Source organism: Odontesthes bonariensis, chromosome 9, assembly GCF_027942865.1.
Source record: "Odontesthes bonariensis isolate fOdoBon6 chromosome 9, fOdoBon6.hap1, whole genome shotgun sequence".
Lineage (NCBI taxonomy): Eukaryota > Metazoa > Chordata > Actinopteri > Atheriniformes > Atherinopsidae > Odontesthes > Odontesthes bonariensis.
The window spans coordinates 33432403-33456162 of record NC_134514.1 but is presented as its reverse complement, the minus strand read 5'-3'; the positions used below and the strand labels follow the sequence as shown (position 1 = coordinate 33456162).

Below are 23760 nucleotides of genomic sequence, written 5' to 3'. Positions count from 1 at the left end.
TTGTCTTAATTTTGCATCTTGGAGTATGCCTCTTTTGCCATGGCTCATCTTACAGAGCCTAACTGTATTTCAACCCAATTTTGGCATTATCCTATCCGTTTCTTTCTTGATGCTTCTCTCAAAATGATCTGATATATATACCATCTCAACAAATCCACCTAATAAATGCTTTTTTTCACTGCTTAATACCTTCCTCTGAAAGATCTGTAAAAAAGTGAACAGTTGAAATAAAAAAATAGAAAAAAATAAAGAAACTGAAATTCAAACTGAAATAACTTTTGCTGCAGTTTTTATTTTGAATACATATATTTTTTATTTTCAAAGTTAAAGTTCAAAATTAGATTTTCAGTTTCAAAACATGTTTTTTTCATTTCAATATTTGCTTGAAATTAATAGACATTTTGACCCTGAATTGGCTCCATACACCAACATTAACTGATGCCATAATGAATGCTGGTTAAATTTTTTTCTGCGAGCCACATTTATCATGAAAGAACAAGTCTTGATCATACTGACTTATTCATGCCATTTTTATGTAATGCCAACTCCAACCAGCAAATGTTTACCCTTCCTTAAAAAGATTAGCTCATCCCTTACTGCTGATCATCACTTAATCCTCCAGTTTACGCATCAGCAATGAGTGAATCCTGTGCAATAAGTTTTGAAAGTATGCACGTTATGGCGTGCTGCCTCAGTAGTAATGCTCAGGTTGGTATCTGTCTGAATTAAACATGAACTATCCCTTCATATCAGAGTCAGTAGTACCGAATGTTAACAGTATTGATAACCCTGCTGGTATCTAGAAAATCCTAATGATGCTCATCCATGTCTTCATGTCACCTACCTAACTGTCAGGGTTTCATCCACTATATCACCTAGTCAGCTGATGTGTGTCCCTTCTTTGTCCTCTTCTCCTCCACCATGTAACAAGTATGGTGACAGATGTAAAACCTTTTTCCTTTAGCCTCTTATTTGAATAGTTTTGCAGAGGTTCTTGCAGGACAGACGTTGTGAACACTTAGATTTATGAAAACCTCCCTGCATTTTCAAGGGACATCATGGACAATTATCTTGCTCTGTTTTATCAAATCATTTGCACTCAGGAGCTGTTTCTAAGCAGAGTCAAATTCAAAGCAATCACTGCAGCATCTTATTACACTGATTAGGCCAGTTTCATCCAGAAGGGATGTGAAAGGGTAACAGCTGCTGGCAGGTTCATGCACAAGAAAATACTGCAAAAACATGACTCTCATTGGACACCACTTTTCCCAGCTGTTGCATCATCTGAGCAAGCATCAGTGCTATTGTTCCATCTTGTTCAGGCAGCACACATGGGGATCTCTGTTGTGTACTTTACCAAGTGGCTGAATCCTGGATATTTGCCAGATAATTTGTTTGTATGTTCAACATCATCTTATTACTGTATACTGGGATAAATTATGTTACATGACTATAGAAATATCATTAAGTACAAATGCAATCATTATATAGGTTCTTTGTTCCGACGCATTGATTATTACTATGAAAAGCACGCAAGGAATTCAGCAGATAATAATATTTACCCTTGTTTCAACGAGCACAGAAAGAACTTGGTTATACTAAGCTGAGCTGAGCTATAGTTGCAGTTCAACATCCTTGTCCCAGTATACATGCACAGGAAGGATATCAATTGAATGAATCGTATCCAACAGTGTAATGCTGTGGACTGTGTGAGAAAACCTTCAAGACATTCTGCTGCTTCTCGCTTTCTCTGTGGGAGATCATGGTATACGTAAGTAAGGCTGAATTCACTGCACAGACGTTGTCTTTAAGTTATTTGAATGGTGATTTTGTCATGAAGACTGTTAACCCTGGACTATTCCTCCTCTGGAGTTAGTTTTAATAAGGGGGCTTAAAAGAAGGGAACTTCTAGTAGGAAATAGGGCACAATGTTTACTACTTCATTACCCTGGCTTTTTGAAGCTTGATGGGAAGTGTCATTTACTTTCACCTTTTCAGATTGAAATGCTGAGTTCAGTTGTTGGTGCTTGGCTTAATATGTGATCTGTTGTTTGGATTTATATAAAGGCTACTTTAGTCTTTTTTTTAGAATGGTCTCTTAAGGTACTGAGGGCAGATGATACTACGTTGAGTCTGTGAGTCAGAATGGTATTAATATTGCTTTGAATATTATGAAGGTTACGTTGTCATCTTGTGAAGTTTTCAATAATTGTGTGGGTTTTGTGGTTTTTAAGAAGCTTACGTGTGCACACAATGGCATTTTGCATAGTCTGCCTTCTCAGTTACAAATTGTGTTTTTTATACTATTGGTTGACAGTTGACCACTACATCTTCTAGATGATTACAAACTGTGACTGGAGCATATAGCTTTTCATTCACATACTTTCAGAATACACCAAGATCAACAACAAAGTGTCTTTATACGTCAGACAACAGTGAGGCTCAGTGGGTAATACTGTTATTCACACAGCTAGAAGAGGTCACTGGTCCTCTGGGAATAAACATGAATCACAAACAGATGACGTGTTGTATTGTAGAAGAGGCTGTTCTAGAAATGGAAATGGCAAAACATGAGGCCTACTTTATCTGATTCAAACGTGCCTATGTATTCAGCCATACAACTGCCTTGAGAGTGTCCCAACCGTGGCTCCATGACACAATATTGCAGCTGGGTTTACATAATAGATACAGATAGGGAAGGTTACATTTGGATTTCTCAGTTTCATGACAGTGCTTTGTATGACTGTGGTGCATAATGCAAGAAAAATGATCAACTTTCTAAACCATTATGGTTTGTTTACCTTATGAAAGTTTCCAACTTTTGCATCTTTTTAGTATTTTCAAGGGAGAGGAAGGTACAGGACTTGAGACATGAGCACAAATAAAAAAGTGTCAGTGTCTTCTAAGGCCATGGAGCAAATTATTAAGACTTATTGGAAGAATGATACTGAATCGTACTGGAAGTTGTATCTTTTGCTGATCTTACAGTGTTGTTGCTGGTTCGGTTAAGACCTCATGTGTTTTTAGAAATGGGTCTTTGATTCTTTCCTGTGTCGTTGTTTGAATGCTATGAACACAAAAAGTCATTGTAAAGTGTGAAATGGCCTCTGGGTTACTATGCAGTTCAATGAGGACAGACAGAAGTGAACAATTCTGCATCTGTTATAAAGGGCAGAGAGAATGATTCAGAGGATGAGTCAGGGGGAAAAAGATTAGGATTAAAATGGAGAAAGAAAATGAGTCCAAGTGCTTTTGAAGCCAAGAGATTAATTTTGAAACTTCATTATCCCCTGATTGTAAGTTATAGCCCGCATTAATAATTCATGACCGAAGTAAAAGTTTATATTCTGGCCAGAAATTGGAAGCAGGCAGCTCAAAAAAGGTCGATAGAGAAAAAAAAATTGGAATAATTGTCTTCTTTCATGATGACTTCTCGCTTGAAGCTGTTCTTAAGGGCAGACGGAAATAGCCCAAAAATAATCACAAGGTACTCAATTGATACAAATTCCTAAAAATCTCATATATGGGCAAGGCGACAAGATTTGTACTTATGTCTTACCTGCAGTAGACAGCAGTCAGAGTGCTCTTACTTGGGAGAATCAGAAGCTTTTCTAATGGCTCAGTTAAAGAACAGAGACCTGGGGCCTCATGTACAAAGACTTGCGTGGATTTCCTACTGAAACATGGTGTACGCTCAAACCCAAATGCCCTCCTACACACAAAAATATCCGGATGTATGAATCTGTGCGTACGCATGAATCCAAGCACAATTCCTTTGTACATCCCAATCAACGTGGAATTGAGCGCACATGTCGGAGTACCCGACTCCTCCCTGTTCACGCACCTACTTAAATATGCAAATTATATTTAAATGAGCCCTGCACCTACGATTCCCCTCTCTGCACGATCAGAAAATAAAGAAAAAAGAATGAGTAAGACGGAAGAAAAGAACTTCACGGAAAGCGAGATAGAGGTGCTACTTTCTGAAGTGGAGGCCCGCAAAAATTTGCTCTTTGGCGCGCTGTCTTCCAGCAGCAAACGTAAGAGGAGTGGATGGGAGAGCGTGTGCGAGGCTGTCAATGCTGTGGGGTCTAAGAAGCGCACACAAGCAAAGGTGAAGAAGAAGTAGTCCGACATTAAGGTGGATGCGAAGCAGAAACTGGCTGCCCACTGCCGAAGTGTGGCCAAAACAGGTGGGGGGACAGGAGAAAAGGGGCCCACCCTGTTTGAACAGAGAGTCAGCACAACTATGGATGATACTGCTCTCTCAGGGGTGGTGGAAGCACATGTGGGTGACTCTGATTACCCCCAAGGTAAATATCGATGTTTTTATGTAGCTTACAACAAACGTGTTCATACAGTAACCTTGTGCAGAAGTGTGCCGGGGAAAAGGTGAGGCTGATTAACACTTTACACACAGAGTTATTAACATTTTCAAAGAGACAATCAGGGGCTTGTTAGAAAGATCCTAAGCTGTAGTTTAACCAGCAAAAAAACAGCAAGTTACGAACTTTAACCACCAACTAGTAATGATGCTGTGAAGACGGGATAGAAATTGAGGGGGGGGGCACATGCTCAATGCACGTCACGGGGAATAATATTAGGACAATTACACGAATAAAGTTACTCACCACTGTGCCAACTTGTAGTCTGTTCCCAACAATACTGTTACTTACTCAGAATGTATGAATCATGCATTGAACCAGGCCACCTCGCCACAATGTAGGTTAATTGCATTTGCGCAGCACATATGATCTGTACATTGATGAATGAAAATGTTTCCTGTTGACATATACAAATTCATCATGTGATGGTGCTTTTATAGCAATGTGTGTGCAGTCGATAGCTCCGATTACATTAGGAAAACTGGCCTTCGCTTCAAATTGTGCTTAAATGTTGGCCTGTTCAACTGCATTGTATGGGAATTTGATATACGTGGCTGAGATGCAAATAAGCATACAGATAGGTCAACTGGCACAGTCCCAATCGGTTGGCCAGCTCCCTCTGGAATGCCCGGTTATTAGGAACCCCAGTGTGCACATCACCTGTGGGCACAAGCAGTGCATGGCTCTTCGCTGTGTTGCACTCCAACACCGGACGCAGCTCTGCACACAGTTCCAGGAGGATTGCCCTCAAAACAGCGGATGAGCCAGTTGACATCATGTGCCAGCAAATCCTCTCTGTCTCTGAACACACGCTCTCTTCAAATTGCACCATTTGCAATGTCTTCCATTGCAGAAAAAATAATTTCACATTCCATATGATTATCATTACATAAATGAATGTTTACTTCATTTTTGTAGCATCTATCACAATATAAACTTATTCATTGAGGCTTTTTGTTTTTAGATTTATTTTGGATTATGGCTTTTTCAGTCCCTTCCTACAGCATTACGCTAATACATTGCTAGGGTTCCAAAGACTGTTTAAAAAACAGCCAACATACCATTATCCATCTGTATATCTGCATCTTCCTCGTGATCACCTCTGTATTCTGTACAGGCTCTCTGTTCATCCATTGGGAGATTAAGCAGTAGTTGCTCGTCCTCCATCAGTAGCTCCGATGCTGTCTTTGACTGAGCTGTTATCTCTTCTTTGTAATGAGTTTGTGATATTTTTTTTTTCAGGAACCTTTCCTTATAACAGAAGCGAGTTGATTGTCTGTTGATTGACCGTTAGTTTTTTTATTCAGCAGTTTTTGTTCAGTTTGTTTTTCCAGAACTGAGTCCTCCAAATAAGACCGATTGCATTTACTCTACTTCACTGACGCATGTTCCATTGTCACTTTTAGCAAAACTGCGCTTCTTCTTTGCTCATATGTATTTAATGATGGTTCAAATAATGTTTCTTAGATGGCTAATGATTGATTAAGGGAGTGTCTGCATCCCATTAGGGCTAAAAAATAGAAGAGCTACAGTAAATCAGGTTTGTGCACTTGCGTATAAGTTCCTTGATAACTAAGATTTATAAAAGAGAATCATATAGTTTTATAGATCTGTAAGGAGGAATATATATGCACAATTCTGCATTTGTGCTTCCAGATAGTTTCATGCATTTGGTCACAGAACTCACCTCATGTATATATGAAATCCAACATGCTGGTATTCTGACATTAGAAAATATGTTGTTTAAATATTACCAAGGAAAGAAAAGAAAAACTGCACTTTTTCCATTAGAAATGATACGTCTTATTGGAAATTCAACACACACACACACACATACACACACACACACACTTCTTCACTAATCAGCACACAAAGTCAACTAGCTGTTGACCATCATGTAGCAGCTAAAGACCCAGACACTGTATTGCGCTCAGGAGTTGGTGGTAACCCTTGTTTTAGATGCTGTGGATTACAAGTTGGCCTTCGTAAAGCTTCCGCTGCCTCCCCATTCTTTCATCAGCACTTGACCTCAAAAATCTTGAACGTCTCTCTTCAGTCAGTGCTTGCAACAAAGAGAGCAGTGATTGTGTGTGTGTGAAAGGATTGGTGATGGCAAATCAAAAGTCTCATACAGGAGTGAAAAATGGGTTACAAACTAGTAATGATATATTTCCAATAATTCTCTGTATGATAGTGCTTTCTGCCAAAACATGCAATTTATTAAAATATGAATCATGATGCTACAAAGTTGCTTTAGAATATCAGAATGTAATTTAATGCACAAAAGGTAAACATAATGAAGGTATTCCTCATACCATACCAAAAAAACTCCAGCTCTATTTAAAGATATACAGTTCTATATATCTCTTTCCCCCTCTATATCCAATAGGGAAAAAGTTTAGCAGTCCAGCGTTGAACTGGACCAAGTTGTTAAAACAGTTCGATGAAAAGCGGTTGCTGCACATGCACCGTCTTTAGCTAACTCTGCTGGAACAGTACCCTCAAATATAGTTTATCCACTGGACTCTTACAAGATGCATACTCCTCAGCACGAAGCTGGCTTTGTTGGTTCAGTAGGATGGAAGCCAGTGGGCAGAGCTCAGAGGTTGAGGCTTAGCAGAGGAGGTCGAGTGATCTTGAGAGGTGACTTAAATTTGACTGGAAAATTAGAACAGAATGTGGAACTTTCAATCAAAGGGGAACTAAAAATAAGGGTGAAAATTAAAACACTCAACCATATGTTAAAACAAAATGGGAAAGGTAAGAAGGAATAACTATATTTAAGGAAGAATTAAATGAAAAAGCTTATTTAAATGGGGGGAGTTTATTTGGAAAAACTTAACAAGGTATTTTATGAAACCCTCACAGAAATTTCACTATGATAGAAACCTTGCTTGTTACAGACAATGTGAAAACCAAAATGCATTATCTAAGACTGCCAGAGACAGATACAAAAATGCCCTACTAGATGTTTTTATTTTGAAATGTCACCAGGAAATAGAACTATATATTTAGGGGTATTTACCTCAAGAACTGCAGAAAAGAGATACATATTTAATGCTGGTGGCCAGAAAATAAATCTTAGAAGGAAACAGTTATAACATAAGAATAGAAATCACAATGGACACTTGTAGAATGTCATAGACATGAGTATTTGTAAAATTGCACAATTTTGGAAAAAATTATTTACTCTGTAATCTTGATTTGTGTATATATTAAATATACATAAATATTAATATGAACTATAGAATGCACCTTATATAGGTGGCTGTTTGATGTTCACATTAGATAATAAATAAATTAAAAACAACAACAACAAGGTAAAAAACAGAGTATCACATAGTTGCTATATATATCACCAATTTGCGGCTTTAGATTAATTAGAGACCATTGATTTTCTCTGTCTTAATTCGTCATGTCTCTTGCACAGACACAAAAATTTGAATATATATACATGGTCTAATCTGCTTCCCGCCTTGTTATGATGGAGGGGAAAGGCAGAAAAGAGAAATGAAGGGGACAGAAAGAGCAGAGAGGCACAGACAACCTGAGTCAACACTCAAATTCTCTCTGGTGGCTGTCAGAGCACAGGCGGGAGGCCGCCAATAATTCTGTTGATGAGGCAGCAACTGCCAGGCAGACAGCAGGCAGGCAGAAAAACAGACGCTCAAGAAAAGCTGCAAAAAGAAGACAAGACACAAGGTGTGGCAGCATCTGAGCTAAAAAAAAACAATGTGTGTGTGTCTGTGCGTTCATGTAACAGTCTGCCATGAGTTTCCATGGCAAACAATGTTGTTGTCAAGCAAAACCTTAGCGAGACCTCATTATTTCCCTGCCAACATCATGAAAGCTAAATGAGCCATTTGGATAAAGCAAAGAGATGCAAGACCCAAAGGTGCCTACACACTCACACACACACACACTCAGAGATTCAAGTCTATGGCCAAATGATCAACAGAGGCAGTTGTTTACATGCTGATGAAGCTTTTGGCTTGGTGCTCCTACAGACTGGTTGATGTACAGGAGTCCGTCCTGCTGCTCTGTTCAGTGCAAACAATGAGGATGCCACTTTATGTGATACTTCTTAGCTGCACCACATTGTAAACTAATGTGTAGTTGCATTGTAGATCATAGCTGTAGTAATCTGCAATTATAAAGCTGCATAGATTTTTACTTTTTGCATTTACAGTGATAACATGAAAGGTGTTGATTGGAGTGAAAAAGCCAGAAAATTTTGACCTTCTTCAGCTTTATTTTTGTTCAGTTTTGTCTCTATCAACATTACATAGCAATGAGTGTTTTTACACCAGAAGCAGTATGTTAAAACAGGTTTTTTTCAGTGTGGATACACTTGCTAAAAAAGTCAAATCCTTTTCCTTTGCCAATAGCTTGTTCACCCTTACTGTTCTGGTGTTCAGTAGGTTGCATTCTATTCAGAACCAGTCCGGTAACTACCACTACCTGCCTGGTACAAGCTTCTAAATACCACAGCATGTAGGGATGGCATTAAACTATATGCTGCAGGTTGTGTCAGACCCAGGATTAGTCCTCATCAAACTGGGGCCCTGAACAAAATTTTGTTTTAAGGCTCCTTCCCAGGTATATACACATCAACAACATGACCATTAAAAAATCCTGACCAACTGCCATTTAATATTATCACTTTTATCATTGAACAAACATGTAAATCAATTTGTCTCAATAGATAGATGTAAAAAAAAAAAAACCAATCCCAAAACAGGTTATAAATTAACACTCAAACTGAAACCAGATGCTTTCTATAAAAAACTAACTTCAACCTAATTAAAATTTGGAAAAGAGAAATCCAACATACAAACAGATTTAATATAATTTTGGTCATAATGCTGCAGTACAGGATAAAATTGTTTTCCTGAATGAAGTGAGGTGGAAAAAGAAAAATCCAGCTGGCGACCAGATGACGGCCAATCATCTACCTACAAACACCTTCTGTCAAAGTCAAGATTCTGACATGGTCAGACACACAAACTCACACAAGGTTAACACGCCAAACTCACTGTGCATTTCCATGCTCACCAACGAGAAAAAGGGAAAGACCTCAGGGTTGTGACTCAACATACCCCCCTTCACATGAAGCCCAAGCAGCTTCTTGTTTATTTTTTTCCCCCTCTTTCTTGATTCTTTTAGTGTCCATCTCTTCACCAGCAGTCGTGTTCTGCTCTGTGCAGTGATGGGTCACATGTTCAATGTCAATCATTGCAGCACTGTGTGCTATGTGGTAAATGACTGACCTTTTCCCTCAAACCCACTCAGCTCATGTGAGTAAGGGCATACAGGTATCGAAAGCGATAGCTTGGTACCATCAGTGTGCCAGCAACACAGCAGACAATGTCATTGCTCCACATTTGTGCATAAAATGACACCCCCATTGCATCATAAGGATTTTTACTAAATAGCTTTAAATCTAAGTACAAAAAAAATATTACAAAGCAAATATTTTCCAATCTTGCACTAAACACACAGAAATAATAACATGATAATATGTTTGCTCAAGGAGCTGCACGGTGGTGTGGTGGTTAGCACCGTCGCCTCCAAGCAAGAAACCCAACATTTCTAGGGTCCATCCTGGCTGGGGCCTTTCTGTGTGGAGTTTGCATGCTCTCTGTAATGAAGGTAATGTTCATTACGGACGTTGGGTCACATGAGTAATGTCTTAAATAACGAGGCACAAACAAATTGTCATGTTTTATTGAATATGTATTGACAGCATGTGGGTGTGCAGGTCCTGTGTTGCCCTCAGCAGGGAAGGAGGGGGGACCAGGCCTGTAAAAGGGAAACATCCAGTTTGTTAGTAGCCTGAAGGCTCTGATAAGTATACATTTAGCTGACGGATGTGAAACTGTGAATATGCTGTCTTGTAATTGAAATGTGTGTAAGTCACTCACCTATGTCTCCTCTCCAGGGTGCTCGGGCAAAAGAGTTCCTGCAGCAGTCTGCAGCATTTGTACGATCCGGGTCATACCATGTGCTGATTGGTGTAGGGGGGAGTGCACCAGAATCAATGATAGGAAGTATAATTGATGGATTTAGTACTATTGTTTCAATATACTAGGAAGTATAACTGATTGTTTTTTATAATAGAGGGAAATGTATTTTAAGGTTTTTGTGTGTTGTTTTATGGGGATGGATAATGGGAGGAGCAGGAATCCCTTAGGGGTTCCGTTGGTAGAGCCTGAGTAAAATATAAGGCTGCCAGTGGTACCACACTCGGGAGAGCTTCCCGATTGTTAGTAATGCTGCTAGGACCACAGTGCTCCTGGTCCGGAGTATGCGTCGATGTCCAAGTCTGTCTGATATAAATGTTGGTGAATAAAACACTCGGTTGGTCCAGCACGACCTCTGCCTCAAGCCTCCTACCTTGCATATCCAGTCGCTACATGCCCATCCTCACACTCTCCCTGTGTATTATCTCCAGGTACTCCAGCTTCCTCCCACCTCCCAAAAACATTCATGTCATTCGTGACTCTACATTCACCCTAGGAGTGAGTGTGGATGGTTGTTTGTCTTGTTTGTCTCTATGTGGGTCTGTGATGGACTGGCGACCTGTCCAGGGTGTACCCCACCTTCTGCCCAATGACAGCTGGGATAGGCCTCTGCAATTCCAATGTAGCTTCCCTGTATTGGGCTGCATAGGCTATCCAGATCACCGATTTGAATCAAAGTTTCAACTCTGATGAGGCTAAATTGCCCACAGGCCATTACAAATTCTGCATTAAAACGTCCTGTGCCACTCCTTGCTAGATGCAGTATGAGACCATTTCTAAGCTTTGAGTATTCCCAAGAGCACAGAAGCCTCAATAACTGTAGCATGAATTAAGTTTAAAGCCATAGATTTTTCTTTGAGTTTGAGTCAAACATCTCAGCATCTTAAAATCAAACAGTCTTTTATGGTAGAGCAGTTGGAGGGCAGCAGGTGCTGTTAGGAGATGCACCTTCAATTTATATGGTGCACTACTAACCAGAGCATCCCATATTCATTTACAGAAAAGGAAAGAACATCAAGTTTATATTCCACTCAGAAAGTAGGGATTCAGTCAGTCTTGCTTTGCCAGCTTGCACTTACAAGCTTTTCAGTTCATAAAGAACCATTGGAGCAAAACCTGCAGCCTAATTGTGGTGTCATACAACTGCAGTTTGTTTTGAGAGAGCTTTTACTCAGCAGAAACGCAGTGTGGAAAAAGATGCTGCATGGACTGATCAAACACAGACACAGGTACTTCTCATTTCCTGACAGTTTAATCCCAGTAACTAATTGACAGGGCTACTAACATGTGGTGGGTTAAAGATCATAGAAGATGTGAGATATGTTCCCCTGTGCCAATATCTGCATCCGTTACTTAAGGCTTAACTACCAATCTTTCTTTAAACTATCGGGCATTTTAGCTTTATAACGAACATCTATTTAAAGCTGTAGATGGTATTCACTTTCCATTAAAACTCTGAATGAACCTGTAAAAGAACCGTTACTGTAAAATAATACAGTGCTATCCGTGATGTTTAGCAGTAAACCAGCAGGTGTAGAGCAAATGAAAGAAAAAAAATGATAAAGCACTGCGCTTGGTTAAAGTGAACAGTGACTGTGTCCCTTTGTTATGGCCTGACTGCACCAGCAATTCTTTAATTGATTCCAGAGTTTGAACATAATCCTTCCTAAGTTCTTGCCTGCTACTTTCAAACCGATGATTGATTAAACCCTACCAATGAATCTTAGAAATTTCTTAAAGTAAGGAAAGATTTGTCCAAAAAAAGTACACAATTTACACAAAAATGACACTTCAAAGGTTGTAATTAAAGATGATTGTAGCATCTCAAAAACACAGACTGAGCACTGATTTGAAACTCCTTATCATCTTCTGACAATAATTTTCTGTCATAAATTCTGTTCTTCAGTGTTCTTATTAAATTACTTAAAGGATAAGACCGTTTTTTTTACATTGGGCCCTTGATTTCACATTATAACATGATGTTCTACTCACCCCTGCTTGTTGTTGGTCATTTGGAGCTGTTCCGAAGATATTCGAGAGGCGTCTGGCTGCTCTCTTGAGATATTCGGCCATGAAACGGTTTCCTATGGGCAAGCTTAAACAGGCACAAACTATGCTGTTTATAATGTATTAATTACTCTACACTAGCACTGATAACGTGGAGGTGCGTCGCTTCCTTAAAAAAAATCCGGGTTACTAATTTTGAATTTTAGCCGAATTAATAAATAGGCAGCAGGTCTGTGGGCTGTCTGTGGTAGTAGCACGATGATGAAGTCAGTAACACCCACTTTACGACAAAAAAATCTAAATTACAGTAACCCGGATTTTTTTAAGTAAGCGACGCACCTCCACGTTATCAGTGCTAGTGTAGAGTAATTAATAAATTATAAACAGTATAGTTTGTGCCTGTATAAGCTTGCCCATAGGAAACCGTTTCATGGCCGAATATCTCAAGAGAGCAGCCAGACGCCTCTCGAATATCTTCGGAACAGCTCCAAATGTTCAACAACAAGCAGGGGTGAGTAGAACATCATGTTATAATGTGAAATCAAGGGCCCAATGTAAAAAAACCGGTCTTATCCTTTAAGGGGCAGACACCTCCCCTTTCCCCTGCACATCGGAGAGACAGCGGTGGAAGTGGTCTCCAGCTATAGGTACCTGAGTGTACCCATCGGCTGCGGAGTATTAAAAACAGGACCACCAGACTGAGGAACAGTTTCTACCGAGAAGCTGTGAGACTGTTGAACTCTGGAGGACCCCTGTAGTCCCTGCTGCCCCCCAAATTTTGCACAACTCTGAACACTACAAATTGTCTTTACTGTCACTTTAATTCTACTTGCACACTACCTCAATGCTACAGGGGTCCGTTTCACAAAGCAGGTTCAACCAACTCTGAGTCTATTCCTGATCTCTGAGTTGATCTACTCTGAGATAGAAAACCCTGAGTTTTCGGTTCCAGAAACGGTGATTTGAGTGAGTTTAATCAACTCTGAGTAGGTTCACCTTGAGTTTTGCGTGTGCGCCACAACTTTAAAAAGCCAGCATCAATGGAGCCCCGATTCGACGAGTCACCATGGCAACGGGGAAGAGGAGGGGCTACGTTTTTCACCAACCTCGAATTGGAAATATGCGCTCATACGGTGAGTTTCAATACGTTTTTAGAAATAAGTGCAACACCGTTGCAGCAGCAAAAGTGTAAGTTTAAAGCAATACAATGTAACTTCTCAAAAAGCCCACTATGGAGCTCCCCCTACAGGCTTGGAGGTAATGTACGGTTACACTGTCGTAAATACAACACCCTTTCGCTTTCACGTTTCACGTTTGTTGACGAACCGGCGAGGAGTCAGAAGGTGCAAGCTATGTTGACCGAGAAGGTAAGAGTAATCAAATGTACCTGGGAGTGTGAGAGGGGTCTATTTGTTTTTGCGGTAGGTGTGCCAGAAAGCAAGTCGAAGTACTTCCGCTCAGCTCCCGGGCCGCTACTGGGAGCTGAGCAGAAGTACTTCGACTTCCAGCAAAGTTACATAGCGCAGTTTTTCCAACTCAGACCCCCGAAGGGAATAGGAGACAGGCCAATCGTAATATTAAAACTCATTCTAGCCGCACAATTTTTTTCAAGCTGTTATTTTAAGGTAAAAATGTTACATAGTATTGCTTTAAATGTAGTCCTTTGCAATCACAATAATATTACTGGGGAAACTGCTTGAATGGTAGCAGTTTAAGATGATCTCACCAAACAGGTGAGACCTCGGCATGCAGGTACCTCATTTTGATCATGTTTTACACTGTAAAATAAATATTAAGTGGCTATTTGACTGTGCAGTTATTCTATTCCCAACATAATGCTGTTTTCACACACATAAACTATGTCTTCTCATCTATATCATGTTCTGTTAAATAACTAAGCCTAATTAAACTAACACAGACTTCTACTGAGCCAACAGAAAGAAGGCAGATGCCCGTAAAACGGGTGGTGCCCAGCACTGCCACCTCTAACGGAAGGCCAGTGGCTGAGGGAATCCCTTGGAGGGAATCCACCCCCAAGACACGAGTGTCTTTATAAAATATAATAGGCCTATATATATATTTTTAAGCCTATTCATACAAATATTTATTTGTCTTTTATGTCTTTTTTTTCTTTTGTCCCAACAAAATTATGATGGTGCCGCTCAAAAAGATAATTGTCTGTAAATGCAAAAATCTATGCGCGGTCTGATAACCATCTCCGACGAATATTTATTTCTCTGCGCAATAATGCTGCACCTTCATCCACGGATCGTTGTCAAAAGGACATGCCATGTTCGTGAAAAAAAGTAATCTCCTACTGTGCCTAATGGACTTCTAGAAGTAGAAGAACTCGCTCTGCTGACTGAATGAATGAGGAAATCAAATGGCGTGTGTGACTGAAAGAGGGCGGAGACAGAAAGAAACTCAAGGTTTCTTGAGGAAAACCTGGTCCCGACCAGGTTAGGTTCAGAGAGTCTGTTACTACGGTAACTGACCGCGAGGTTAAGTTACCTCTCTTTGTGAAACAGGCTAGAGTTACCCCTCTTTCTCAGGGTTGAGTTACCTCCCTTTGTGAAACGGAAAACTCAGGGTTTCCCTCATTTCAGGGTTAATCAACTCAGAGAATGTTTCTGCGAGGGTGGTGGGATAAGCAATATATAGTATAAAAAATAGACAGCTAATAATAAACAGAGCTCCAGTTTAGAGTAATTCAACAAAATGAAATTAAATAAAAAAATTACATCACAGGAAACCATCCATTAATTAAATTTTGTGTTTTTGGGTTGTGTAACTATTGCCTGAAGACTAGTCTGTGGTGATACAGACTAGTCTTCAGGCAATAGTCACATCAAGGTCAGATAAAAAGAAAAAAAATCAGAAAATTTTTTTGTAAAAATTTGGGCTTTGGGCGAGATTTACATTACATGAGGACCAGTAAATTCACCCCCCCAAAAAAGGTAATTGCAGCTGGAATGATAACTGGGTGAGAGTGAAAAACATATCCATAAATGTCTCAGATGGGATTAAAACCACTAACATGACCCACTAAACCTGCACAGTCAGCTGAGGGAACTAGAAATAGAATGAAATTGTAGATATTTTCATGTGCAGAGAAACAGTTTTCATCCTTTTTCTTGATACTGGGAGTGCTGATGTAATAGAATAGAATAGAATAGAAAAATACTTTATTCATCCCCCAATGGGGGAAATTCAAATTAGTCAAGTAGCTCAATTTTTTTTTTAATATTTACAATGATTGTATTAACAACAACAATAATAATACCAATTCTAGTAAAAATACTACTACTAACTAATAATAATAGTAAATGACTAAATAAACAAATAAATAAAAAAATCAATCAATCAATTTGAGAAGAACTCAGCAGTCACTGTTAAAAAGCCTTATGGCTGTGGGAACAAAGAACCTTCTCAACCTCTCAGTCCTGCAGCGCAGAGACATGAGTCTCTCACTGCAGCTGGTCCTCTGTCCTGCCAGAATGCTGTGGAGAGGATGTTTATTATTCTCCAAAACAGAATACAATTTCCTCCTCATCCGTTTCTCCACCACAGCACCGAGAGGGTCCAGCCTTCTGCCTACAACAGAACCAGCCTTTTTCACCAGTTTGTCCAGGCGCCAGTGTTGTGCCAGTTCACAGCTTTTCTGAACTAGTTCAAGTTCAGTTCATACATGCTCAAAGTGAACAGTTCACGTTCAAAGTTCACAATTTTAATTCTGAACTAGTTCAAAGTTCAGTTCATTTTACTTTTTTCGTGAGATATTCAAATAAATACTTTTTTTCACACTACAAGCTAGAAATCACTATACGTTCTTTGAAACTGCTCATTGTAGACATTTGCTCATGACACTGCAATTGTGGGTTTCTTACCAGGTGATGAAACTTGCAGCAGTACAGACAAGGTAGACCAGTTCTATACTTAGTGCAATGAAATCTACCAGCATTTAATTAAAAAAAGAATATATAATATGAAATGCCGTCGGGGTCTTGGTTTGCAAGAGTGTAAAATTGTTTTAAATGTTCATAAGGAGAATCGGTGTCTGTCTCCGTGCCATCACTTCCACTAGCCTTTTGTTTTTAATTGCAGCGCGCTCTCTCTCGCTCGCTCGCTCCTCCAGCCCTCCGCGCTCTCGTCGTTGCATGCTACGCGGCGTTGTTATGGCTGCCCCGCTCTGCTGCAATTCATCACAGGTAAAGTCGTGCGGAAGCCAGTATGTTATTAAACTATTCTCAGCCGGACACTACGTTGCCCGCAATGCATTGCGCACACTATGTCAAAACCATTTCTGTCTGGTGATACATGATTTAACCAGCGAGAATACAGGAGGGAGGAACTTTCTCTCGTTGCGTTTCAAAAGAGAAAACAGATGTCACTCAGTTTTCAATGGAAAACAAAACGTTCATTTACAGAGATGTCTGCCGTTCATGACACATAATGTGAACTAATTCATGTTCAAGTTCTTTATTAAAAAATGTGTTGCGTTCAGTTCAACATTCACGAAAAAATCAGCGTGTTCAATGAACGCGTTCTTTTGAACTCGTTCACGCACAACACTGCCAGGCGCCTACAGTTTTTGTCTGTAGTGCAACTCCCCCAGCAGACAACAGCATAGAACAGTGCACTCTCAATGATAGTGTGATAAAACATGCACATCATATCACTGCAGACATTGAAGGACCTGAGCCGTCTCATGGCCCTGTCACTCTGTTGCATATGGCACTAGCGTATGCCAGCGTATGAAAATTATCATTCATACGCTGGTATATGCTGACATACGCTAGGGGAACGTTAGGCATAGGTTGTATACGTTTCAAGCACGCTGGCATACGTTGGCATACGCTGAGGCAGAAATAAATTTTTGAACATGCTCAAAACGTTTGTGCGAGCGTATGGTTAATACGCTAAGCATACGCTAGGCATACGCTGAATACGCTAGAGGTACGATATAGGTACGTTACTGATCGAGAACGCTGGACATAAGTTGCCATACGTTGGTATGAAGGTGTCCCTTGTCATCAGCCAGACGGACGGAGATGGAGGCGGCAACTGACATATCTGAGGCAACCGACGATTCACGGGAGCGGTCGGGAGGAGGAGTTGGGGATCTTGATCGCTCAGAAGCATGTAACTCATCAGCCGCAGGTGCATCAGGCATTTCAGCAAGTTTGGGTGAGAATGATTCTTGTGTTTTTTTGCCTTTTCCTCGACCTCGGCCTCGGCCCAGGGCCCGGGCAAACGACGATTGCTTCTTGGGAGGCATGATCGAGATGAATGTCTCGAGAGATGTTGATAGCGCGTCGTCTACTGCAATAATGGAGCAATGTGGAAAGGCTGAGCAACGTTACCCTCTCAGGCTTTATCTTTATTTTGCATGTATATGTATATGTTGCCCCTGGCAACCAATAGCATCTCCTGCCAACATGGCCGACCGGCCGACCGGAGTCACGTGACTCCTCATTCTCAATAGGTGCGTTGAAACGTATGCTGGGCATGCGCAGTTCATATGCTACTCATACGCTAGTCATGCGCAGAGTACGCTGGTTATACGTTGTTCATACGCTGACATACGCTGGCCATACGCTGACATTTGCTAACATTCGCTGTCCATACGCTGTCAATACGCTGTCAATACGCTGACCATAAGCTACTCATACGCTACTCATAGGTTCAATACGGTAAGTATACGCACAATTCTTTATTTTCAAGGACTTTTCGTGCGTATGAAAATTATATTATTAATTTTCATACGCAACTCATACGCTTCTCTCATACGCAACAGTGTGACAGGGCCATCAGGAAGAAGAGACGGCTCTGGCCCCTCCTGTACACTGCTTCTATGTTGGCAGACCACTCCAGTTTATTATCCAGCACCACCCCCAGGTATTTGCAGGTCTGAACAGTCTCTATCTCCCCTCCATCAATGCAGACTGACTGGTATAGGGTTTTAGATCTCCTGAAGTCCACCCCCAGCTCTTTGGTCTTGGTGGTGTTCAGGAGCAAACAGTTCTTTTTGGTCCAGTCAGTAAAGGCCTCCACAAGGTCCCTGTACTCCTTCTCCTCTCCACCATGCACACATGCCACAACAGCCGTATCATCAGAATACTTCTGTATGTGGCATGACTCTGAGTTGTACCTGAAGTCTGATGTGTACAGGGTGAAAAGAAAAGGAGCCAAAACAGTACCCTGTGGAGCACCAGTACTGCATTCCAGTGTTCCAGAAACACATTTCCCCATCCTGACATACTGTGGTCTGGCAGACAAATAGTCTATAATCCATGATGTCAGGGAGGGGGCCACACCCATACCTAGCAGCTTGTCTTTCAGTATGGGAGGCTGTATGGTGTTGAAGGCACTGGAGAAGTCAAAGAACATGATTCTCACATATGAACCAGGCACATCCAGATAAGCATATGCCCAATGCAACATGTACAGAATCGCGTCTTCCACTCCAATGTGTTTCTGGTAGGCAAACTGTAGGGGATCAAGAGCCTCAGCAACCTGCAATCTCATGCGACGAACAAGGACTCTCTACAAGGTCTTCATGATATGAGATGGCAAAGCCACCGGTCTGTAGTCATTCAGCTCCACCGGTTGCCCTAATTTGGGCACCGGTATGAGACAAGAAGTTTTCCACAGTACTGGGACTTTTTCCATCTGAATGTTCATATTGAGGAGCCTCTGAAGAGGAACTGCTAGTTGACCAGCACAGTCCCTCAGAAGCCTTGGACAAACTCCATCTGGGCCTGAAGCCCTCCCTGACTTAAGTCTCCTGAGCTCAGCTCCAACCTCCTCTATAGTTAGATACAGAGGTTGTAGCAGAGGGATGGCGACAGGAGTGATGTTGCTATCAACCATAGAGATGGGGGTGGGGGCGCAGTTGGACAGAGGAGGGCAGGTGGTGGGAGTTGCTGCAGAGGTGGAGGTGCAGCTGGACTGAGGAGGCCAGGCGGTGGCCAATATCTAATTGGCACAGAGATATATGTGTTTGTCTGTATCTGTTTGTAGGAAAAAGCATTAATGGTGTGTGCTCCATACATCAATCTTAGATTTGTACTGAATTAATATTTCTTTGTAAATATACTCCTGCACTGGAATGCAAGCTGTTTGAGAAAGGAGGTGACACCATGGTGTTTATTCTCACAGCTGAGGAGAGATTTTTATTCCTATTGATTCTTTTTTCTCACAGCAGTCAGTTTTCTACCATCTCTTTAACTCTCAGTAGTGATGATTAGTGATGGGCATCCGTTAGTAATAACGGATCCCCCCACTGACATGACCACTGCAGCTACCACATCCAATGGGTGTCACTCTTGCCTGCATTTAAAACTTGAGTACGACATAATGGTTATTATGCTTATTATTACTAAGCTATTATGTCAATTCTATATGATGGAATATGCAGAAAGGTCTATTGCTTTATAGCGTACTCAGGTCATCATGTTTTTGAAAAGTAACTAAGTAAAGTAATCAGTAAAGTAACTAATTACTTTTGAAAATAAGTAATCAGTAAAGTAACTGGAACATTTGTTTATTTTATTTTTTATTATTATAACAACTATTATAAATTTCATAAATAAATTCATCATATAAAACAGGTTTCTAGGACTGCCTTCTTTCACCTTCGTAATATTCATAATATTAATAATATTCATACATCCTGTCTCAGAGTGATGGAGAAAACTACTGTTTGAACTACTGTAATTCTTTACTATTGGGCTGTCCAAAAAAAATCTCTGAAAAGTCTCCAGCTGATCCAAAATACTACAGCCAGAGTTCTGATGAGAACAAACAGGAGAGATCATATTTCTCCAGTTTTAGCTTCTCTTCATTGCTCCCTGTTAAAAATTCAGAATAGAATATAAAATTCTTTTCCTCACATTTTATTATTTTTGCCAACAGAACACTTTGCTCTAAGACTGCTTGTGGTTAAAAGTAGAATGGGAGGCAGAGCCTTCAGTTATCAGGCCCCTCTCTGAGGAAACAACTGCCAGTTTGGGTTCAGGAAGCAGACACCCTCTCTACTTTTAAGATTAGGCTTAAAACTTTCCTTTTTGATAAATCTTATAGTTAGGGATGGCTCAGGTGATCCTGAAACATCCCATAGTTATGCAGCTATAGGCCTAGACTGCTGGGGGACCTCCCATGACGCACCTCTCCTACTCTGTTCTCTTTACTGTCCATGTACATATGACATTATTGTTGTCATTAACTTGTGTTTCTCTTTTCTCAGCAGATATCCCTGGTCTGGTGTTATAGTGTTAGTTTCTCTTTCCTGTCCTTTCAAACCCCAGCTGGTCGAGGCGGATGGGGATCCTTTCTGAATCTGGTTTCTTCCTGTAAAAAGGGAGTTTTTTTCTTTTGCCTCGTGCACAATTGCCTCATGCATGTTGAGATCAGGGGATTGGATCGAAGAAAAGTTAGTTTGTTAGTTTTCTTCTTCAAATTGGCTTTGTATGAATTGGACTAAGTTGGAATTTTATGAATTAGATTTGATTGGATTATGATTGTGTTACAATGTATTGGATTCTAATTGTCTTGAATTGGATTGTATCTTTGTATTCATTTGTTGTAATTTGGCGCTATATAAATAAATTGAATTTAAAATTGAATTTTAAATTCAAATTAAGTCCAAAGTAAATACTTGGCAACAAGCAGGGTTGGGGAGTAACGGATTACATGTAACGGCGTTACGGTAAAAGGATACAAAATAAAAGTAACTGTAATCCGTTACAGTACAAGCAAAAACGATGTACTCAGATTACAGTTACATTCAGTGAGAATGGGGGTTACTTAACAGGATTACAATTTGTGCGAGGTTGCATTGACAGAAGTAGAGAGCGGCAGGGTCGGACTGGGGAAAAAAATCGGCCCTGGCAATTTTCCCCGGGACCAGCCCCCCCTCAGTATTAATTAGTATCTCCAATCTAATTAAATAAAAATAACAAAAAGGAGCACAGACCGCTCAGTCAATGGCATGTACCCATAGAAAAAATACACACTCACTCGCACAACCTGACTATCGCCTGCTAACAACCATGATCAGTAACCTACACAAACCCAGACACATAATGGCTCGGCGGCCAGCAATCGGATAAACCAATGAAGTGAATCAATCCTGTGAAAGAATGAAAACAAGTGAATGAAACCTGCACTCACCCATTATGAAGTTAACTCTGCCAGCCCCATACTCTTGCCCCTGCTCAGCCAACTCCTTGACGTCGGGTATGGTTGGTAACGTTACGGCGGCTAGCATTAGCAACGAGGCTGCTAGGCTTGCTAAATCGGTAAGCATTAAGCATCAAAGCTACTGAAGAAAGCTAGTCTATTTAGCTACGTTATATTATCATCTTTCTTCTCGGCTATAAGTTAACCTTTGTTTACGGCCACTGGCCCTAACCTGACGCGCTAGCTGTCAAATCACCGGAAGTTTTCACCGGAAGTACTGGCGCACACACACAAGCAAGGGTGTGCAAAGAAAAATAAAATGTGATGTAAAAGTCTTACTTTGCTTATTTATTACTAAAGTAGAGCACTTCATTGTCATTCCACATGTATTAATGAAATGCAGTTTGGCATCTTATCAAGTATAACGCGTGTAGATTGTATAGCATGCAGTATTTAGAGATAAAATGCAGTTATTTACTAGCCTGGGAATTCCCATGCTGCTTTGCGCTTGATTTCATTCTCACTGCAAAGTCAGCCTGGAAACCACCGCCCTTATTTTTGCTAGAGTTTGGGAAATATCTCCAAAATTACCACACTAAAATCACATGCCATGACACCAAACTTCTACAGTTGTACAAATATGGTCTGTACTCACCAAACGATGCATTTGGAAGTTTGATCATAGTTCAGGAGTTTATTATTATCAACACAAGCCTGATAGCTTCTCTGCTGCTAAAGCTACGTCGACGTCACTTCAGAGAGCTGGGAGCTTCAAAGTAAGATGAGGGTTGATCTACTACTGTAGACAACAAAGCAAAGCTACTCAATTTCTCCATTATTAAAATAAATACACGACTCTACAACATAAAAATTAATGCAGAGTATAGCATATAGGCCTACTTTGTTGTCAATTTAAGTAGCTTAGAGCGCAAGTTTACTTTTATTTTCCTTTTTTTTCTTCTTCCTCGTCGAATTTCTGTCGTCATCTGGTATAAGTGATACAATTGGCTATGAATCGCGTGCAAAGCAGCATGGGAAGAACCTGACGTCATTTGATAGACATTCGTAGCGCCCAATAAACGGCTCTAGGCATTCGTAAACCACGCCTCAAATACGAGAAAATGCACACCTAGTTCCCAGACCACCATCTCATCGAGATTGTGGACGCGTCAGCCAGGCTAGTTATTTACAGCTAGTGTAAGGAAAGATGGTTAATAGATATGTGCAGAATAGATCAATTACCTAGGGAAATGCATGTATGTGCAGAGAATGTATAATGTAGTTATGGCAGTACAATGAAAAGAAAAATAGCATGGTATAAATAAATGTGATAAATAAAGATTGAATCATACAGATAATATACAGATTATCCTATACCATAAATAGGTAAAAGTAATCCAAAAGTAATCCAAAAGTAATTAGTTACATTACTTTTTTTAAGTAATCCAAAAAGTTACACTACAATTACATTTTAAACAAGGTAACTTGTAACTGTAACGGATTACATTTTTAAAGTAACTTACCCAACACTGGCAACAAGTAATATATACATATAATTTTAACCAATAAAATCAGTGTCAGATTAACCTTTATAACATTAGTGATCTAAATTCAGTATATTCATTCAGACAGACACAGGAATAAAAGTATAAAACCTTTTTGAGTCTTAACACAATTCTGTAAGATCGGCATTGGATCTCAGCTACAGAAGCAAATGGATTAGCAACTTGCTTTGGCTCATTTGCATATTATGGAACACTAATGTATATTAATCAAATCCTGTCAGGATCTCACAACTTTCATATGGCTGCGGTATTTAAAAATGAGGTTTCTGCATAATGCAGGTGTGAGGAAGAGGAATGGGGAGATAGCTAACCACTGAAATTCAAATAACCCCATCAAAAACAACTTAAACTGGGTTTTTGATTAGGACTGAGAATCATACTGAAATCCATGTGAAACTACACAAAATAAAATGAATTCAGGTAATAATGTGTGCATAGAGACATAGAGAGGGGCACCATATGAACGTAAAAAGAAACAAGCAAAGTGAGAAAGATTTAATCTCCAACAGAGTATGTGAGGAAAAAATAAAGAGGCAGAGACATTTGAAGATTTTTTTTTTGCCCATAGGGGCAGCAGATGATGGCAATTTGGTGACA

General features: G+C 40.2%; 1 protein-coding gene across 2 annotated transcripts in view; it reads right to left on the bottom strand.

Annotated features, from left to right (window-relative positions):
- Window positions 1-23760, bottom strand: part of lrrc75a (leucine rich repeat containing 75A) — an 83809-nt gene that overhangs the window by 13322 nt on the left and 46727 nt on the right. The gene's annotated exons all lie outside the window — the stretch shown is intronic.